This window comes from Oncorhynchus mykiss, chromosome 1, assembly GCF_013265735.2.
Source record: "Oncorhynchus mykiss isolate Arlee chromosome 1, USDA_OmykA_1.1, whole genome shotgun sequence".
Taxonomy (NCBI): Eukaryota; Metazoa; Chordata; class Actinopteri; order Salmoniformes; family Salmonidae; genus Oncorhynchus; species Oncorhynchus mykiss.
Window position 1 is genome coordinate 26,894,287 of NC_048565.1, and position 6,641 is coordinate 26,900,927.

At 49.1% G+C, this 6,641-nt stretch overlaps 1 pseudogene; it reads left to right on the forward strand.

The window, feature by feature from the left end:
- The window catches only part of LOC110532115, a 30,767-nt pseudogene extending 24,497 nt beyond the window's left edge, over positions 1–6,270 (forward strand).
- Positions 6,271–6,641: the final 371 nt, after the last annotated feature.

The following is a 6,641-nucleotide window of genomic DNA, read 5'->3' on the forward strand; positions in this document are numbered from 1 at the left end:
GCAAGCAAGGCGGCGCGGACGGAGGCCCCATAGTCAGCCCCAAAAATTTCTTGGGGGGGGGGGCTCAGGGAGAGTGTGGCAGAGTCAGGAGCCAGACCTGAGCCAACTCTCCCTGTTTATCGTGAGGAGCCAAGGAGGAGACCAGAGCCGGTGTTGGAGGTGAGCGAAACAGAGACTGTGAAGGAGTTAATGGGGAAATTGGAGGAGAGAGAAATGAGGGAGTTGCTGTGTTGGTGTTTTAAACATGGAATTCGCCCGACGGAGCGTGTCGGGGATTTGATGGCACCTGGGTCAGCGCTCCATACTCGTCCTGAGGTGCGTGTTAGTCGGCTGGTGAAGATGGTGCCAGTCTCACGTACCAGGCCTCCTGTGCACCTCCCTAGCCTTGCACGTCCTGTGCCAGCACCGCTCTCAAGATCTCCAGTACGCCTTCACGGTCTAACCCATCCTGTGCCACCTCCACACCCCAGCCCTCCGGTAGCAGCTCCCCGCACCAGGCTTCCTGTGCGTGTCCTCGGCCCAGTGCCAGCACCACGCATCAGGCCTACAGTGCGCCTTGCCTGTCCAGCGCTGTCGGAGCCCTCCTCCTCTCCAGCGCTGTCGGAGTCTCCCGCCTGTTTAGCGCTGTTAGAGCCTTCCTTCTCTACAGCGCTGCCGGAGTCTCCCGCCTGTTCAGAACTGCCAGTTAGCATAGAGCTGCCAGTCTGCAAGGAGCTGCCAGTCTGCAAGGAGCTGCCAGTCTGCAAGGAGATGCTAGTCTGCATAGAGCTGCCAGTCTGCATAGAGCTGCCAGTCTGCAAGGAGCTGCCAGTCTGCAAGGAGCCGCCAGAGCTGCCAGTCTGCAAGGAGCCGCCAGAGCTGCCAGTCTGCATGGAGCAGCCAGGGCCGCCAGTCAGCATGGAGCAGCCAGGGCCGCCAGTCAGCATGGAGCAGCCAGGGCCGCCAGTCAGCATGGAGCAGCCAGGGCCGCCAGTCAGCATGGAGCAGCCAGGGCCGCCAGCCAGCATGGAGCAGCCAGGGCCGCCAGCCAGCATGGAGCAGCCAGGGCCGCCAGCCAGCATGGAGCAGCCAGGGCCGCCAGTCAGCATGGAGCAGCCAGTCAGCATGGAGCAGCCAGTCAGCATGGAGCAGCCAGAGCAGCCAGTCAGCATGGAGCAGCCAGAGCTGCCAGTCAGCATGGAGCAGCCAGTCAGCATGGAGCAGCCAGAGCTGCCAGTCAGCATGGAGCAGCCAGTCAGCATGGAGCAGCCAGAGCTGCCAGTCAGCATGGAGCAGCCAGTCAGCATGGAGCAGCCAGAGCTGCCAGTCAGCATGGAGCAGCCAGAGCTGTCAGTCAGCATGGAGCAGCCAGTCAGCATGGAGCAGCCAGAGCTGCCAGTCGACCAGACTCTTCCAGATCTGCCAGTCGACCAGACTCTTCCAGATCTGCCAGTCGACCAGACTCTTCCAGATCTGCCAGTCGACCAGACTCTTCCAGATCTGCCAGTCGACCAGACTCTTCCAGATCTGCCAGTCGACCAGACTCTTCCAGATCTGCCAGTCGACCAGACTCTTCCAGATCTGCCAGTCGACCAGGATCTGCCAGTCGACCAGGATCTGCCAGTCGACCAGGATCTGCCAGTCAGCCAGGATCTGCCGAAACCACCAGCCAGCCAGGATCTGGTAGATTCATCAACCTGCCTGAGCTTCCTCTCACTCCTGAGCTTTCCCTCAGTCCTGAGCTTTCCCTCAGTCCTGAGCTTTCCCTCAGTCCCGAGCTGCCCCTCAGTCCCGAGCTGCCCCTCAGTCCCGAGCTGCCCCTCAGTCCCGAGCTGCCCCTCAGTCCCGATCTGCTCCTCAGTCCAGTGGGGTTCTGGGTGAGGACTACTAGGCCATGGTCGGCGGCGAGGGTGGACTATCCAGGGACGCGAGGAGAAGGGACTAAGACATTGATTGAGTGGGGTCCACGTCCCGCGCCGGAGCCGCCACCATGGACAGACGCCCACCCGGACCCTCCCTATTGTTTTGAGGTGCGTTCGGGAGTCCGCACCTTAGGGGGGGGGGGGGTTCTGTCACACCCTCGTCAAAGTATTTTGTGTTTATCTTTATTTATTTGGTCAGGCCAGGGTGTGGCATGGGTTTTTGTATGTGGTGTGTATGTATGGGGATTGTAGCTAGTGGGGTGTTCTAGCTAAGTCTATGGCTGTCTGAAGTGGTTCTCAATCAGAGGCAGGTGTTTATCGTTGTCTCTGATTGGGAACCATATTTAGGCAGCCATATTCTTTGAGTTTGTCGTGGGTGATTGTCCTTAGTGTCCTGATGTCATTGTTCTGTGTTAGGTTACACAAGTATAGGCTGTTTCGGTTTTCGTTAAGTTTATTGTTTTGATAGTGTTTGTGTTTAGTGTGTTACTTCATTAAACATGGATTGCAATAGACACGCTGCATTTTGGTCCGACTCTCCTTCTCATCAAGAATACCGTTACACTAAGAGGTACCATACACTACCCTGTATATTACCTAAGAGGTACCATACACTACCCTATTACACTACCTTATTTAATTTGTATTAGTTATACTATTCTACATATTCATTACTGCGCTGTTGGGTAGAGCTTGCAAATTAAGCATTTCGCTGTGCCTGGTACAATAAAACTTGAACTTGAACTATTACTATTGCATAGCCACAGGTAAAACAGTACTGGAATGTTCTGAACTTTACTGACATACTGCCTCACGACAGGTACTGCACAGACTTCGTACGGTAACACATTACTGACATACTGTAGCCCCTGCTACTAACAGTAAGCACCTTTTGCAGAGGTCTTGTCACTGGTCACTCATTAGTGACATGTACATCAGTGCAATGTTGAACTGCATAAAGGTCTATTGGAAGGATCCACCAACCAAGATCATGCACCATTTCATAGAAGCTTTTTATTTGTTTTACCTGGTAAGTTGACTGAGAACACATTCTCATTACCAGTGACGACCTTGGGAATAGGTACAGGAGAGATGAATGAGCCAATTGTAAACTGGGGATGTTTAGGTGGCCATGACAGCGTAAAGGTCAGATTTGGAATATAGCCAGGACACCAGGGTTAACACCCCTACTCTTAAGATAAGTGCCCATGGGATCTTTAGTGACCACAGAGAGTCAGGACACCCTTTTAAAGTCACCCTACACAGGGCCATGTGCCCAATCACTGCAATTTTTTTTTTTTTTTTTTTTTTTTTTTATTTAACTAGGCAAGTCAGTTAAGAACAAATTCTTATTTTCAATGACGGCCTAGGAACAGTGGGTTAACTGCCTGTTCAGGGGCAGAACGACAGATTTGTACCTTGTCAGCTCGGGGGTTTGAACTTGCAACCTTCCGGTTACTAGTCCAACGCTCTAACCACTAGGCCTAAAAACCCTGCCGCCCCAATGAGGAATTAGGATAGTTTTCTTTTTAGACCAGAGGAAAGAGTTCCTCATACTGGCCCATTAACATCACGTCCAGCAGCATCTGATCCCCCATCCAGGGACCGACAAAGACCAAACTTGCTTAGCTTCAGAAGCAAGCCAGCAGTGGGTTGCAGGATGGTAAGCTATCCCCCTGAGACCAACCACTATGAAAAACATACAGGTTTATATGACAATGTACCAACCACGGCTGAGCTAACAGCCATGATTATAGAAACAGAGAAATCACATCAAGAAGAACCACTATGAAAAACATACAGGTTTATATGACAATGTACCAACCACGGCTGAGCTAACAGCCATGATTATAGAAACAGAGAAATCACATCAAGAAGAACCACTATGAAAAACATACAGGTTTATATGACAATGTACCAACCACGGCTGAGCTAACAGCCATGATTATAGAAACAGAGAAATCACATCAAGAAGAACCACTATGAAAAACATACAGGTTTATATGACAATGTACCAACCACGGCTGAGCTAACAGCCATGATTATAGAAACAGAGAAATCACATCAAGAAGAATTCAAATAATATCTTCCACTGAAAGGTCCATCCAAGGTGGCTGATACAATATAAATAACCTGCAAAGGCAATCTATTTGTGTGTGTGTGTGTGTGTGTTTGTGTGTGCTGGCATTAGGCCCCAGTAAGAGATCACATTGGGTATTCAGTGTGTGTCTGAGAGGGTGCACTGGAAAGAGGTTACTTGTGTGTCACCCTGTTCCCCTATGGGCACCAGATGTGCGTGTTTGTGAAGACAGGAGTGTGTGTGTGCATGTTTGTGTGAGCGTGTGTGTGTGTGCACTGTCTTTCTGACCCTCCCTCCTTTTCCTGGTCCCTAACCTTAGTGGGGGCTGTGATGAGTAGAGTGGAGACGGAAGCTGCCACAGGGGAGCGCCACAGCTCTGTCCCCAGTCCTCCACCCTCCCTGCCTGTGTCCCCGGAGCCCGCCGCCTGCCTTTGTGTGTGCCAGTGGCTGGAAATATCCATGTATATTTAATGCTAACCTGCTGTCAGTGCTAACAAATAGGCCTGCATGGGGAGAGAGAGGGAGCGGGACAGAGAGCAGAAATCAAACAAACAAGCAGAGCTGCTCTCCTCCTGCAGAGAGGGTGTCACCTGAGGGACAGGGGGACTGCAGACATACTGCAGTCACAACACAACACACTCTGCTCTGTGGGTGTACAGACCTACGTAAACAAATGCATGCACACACTGTAAGCACTCGCAGCATGTGGATGCACAGGTAACTGCCAAAATAAAGGAAACACCAACGTAGTGTCCTAATAGAGTTTTCGGTATCTTGTTACAAAATACATTGGAGTGTAGTTCAGCCTAGCGTAATACAAATGACAAAATAAGAGAAGTAATTGAAATACATGACACAAATGTTGCCCATCTCTGCCCATTAGTGTTCAATTGGGTTGAGATCTGGTGGCTGAGACACACACACACGTTAAACCCTATATGCTTCTTTGAGACCCCTCTTTCAAGGTCTGAGATATCTTCTAGCCATGATGGCCAAAATAATTAACTCAGCAAACTCACCTGTGTGGAAGCACCTGCTTTCAATATATTTTGTGTCTGTCATTTGCTCAAGTGTTTAATTTATTTGGGCAGATACCTGTATGTATTGTATGCCTATATTTAATGTGAGTATGCACAGTGCTTATATATAGTGAATGCCTTAATGTGTATGTGTATTTAAAAAGAAATACTGTAGAGATATGGTTATGTGCAATTCCTCCAATATGTCTAGTATCTTTGTGGATAGAAATAAAGTATTAATATGTGGGTGTGTGTGTGTGTGTCTTTGAGTTCATACAGGGGTGAAGGTTCACCAGTTCTAAAATCTCTGGAGAGACCTGTAAATAGCTGTGCAGAAACGCTCCCCATTCAACCTGGCAGAGCTCGAGAGGATCCGCAGAGAAGAATGGTAAAAACTCCCCAAATACAGGTGTGTCAAGCTTGCAGCGTCATACCCAATAATACTTGTGGCTGTAATCGCTGCCAAAGGTGCTTCAAATAAGAACTGAGTAAAGAGTCTGAATACTTAGGAAAATGTGATATTTCCGTTTGTCATTTGTAATAAAATGTGCAAAGAAATATAAAAACCTGTTTTTGCTTTGTCATTATGGGGTATTGTGTGTAGATTGATGAGGATTTTTTTCGTTGATTCATTTCAGAATAAGGCTGCTATGTAATTATTATTAAGTCAAGGGGTCTGAATACTTTACGAATGCACTGTACATGTGTTTTCGTGCATGTACGACCACCTACGTTCGCTCCCTTCCTTCCTGTCTATGTGTAATACTAAAACATCGTTGATGTACAACCCTCCTAGGAATGGGTATCCGATTCTATAGCATGGATACGAGTGGATGGTGAATGTGAGGTATTTGAGTTCAGCAGTCCTTGTGTGATGTATGGTATGTGGAGATACAGTACATATTTATAAATGTAAGTGTGTGCATTACTCTGGTGCCGAAGCCAGATCTCTTTCCTCTCCCCTGGCAGCAGAGATCCTCTGAGAGCTGATGTATCTACTACCACTGCTACCTGGAGCACAGTGCTGTGTGTGGGATGTGTGCATGTTTCATTTGATGTCTTCCTGTTAACGTGCCTCATGTATTTCTTCCTATTCCCATTCCCCTCACTCTCTCTTTTTATTTTTATTCCATCCCCCTCTCTCTCAGGGTGGTCGAACTACCCTCTGGACAAGATGAGCTTCTGGCGGAGGATGGAGAGGTTGATAGAGAGAATGACGGGTCACAAGCCTCAGAGTGATGACATGGAATGGACCAAGAAAATGAAGTGAAGGGCTCTGGCACGCTTGCCATGTTCACGTGCTAGTCGCAACTAGGAAACTCTGAAATGTCCCACTTGCTAACTGGTTGTATACGGCATGTCTATAACTACAACCAGTTAGCAAGTGGGACATTTCAGAGCTCCGACGAGCACGTCAACACAGCAGCTCTCTGTATCAGCAGGACAGTGGGGTGTGGGTTTGTGGCTGGAGGACAGAGGGTGGGGTGTGTTTCTCTGCTTTTCACCCTCTTCCTCCATATCTCTCCCTTACCCCTTATACTATAACACGCCAACATACTTCCTCGTCAGAGCACAGCACCTCAGCAATGACACTGGTAATGTGGCCTTCTAGATATTTGCAAGATCCAACCATTCTTTACT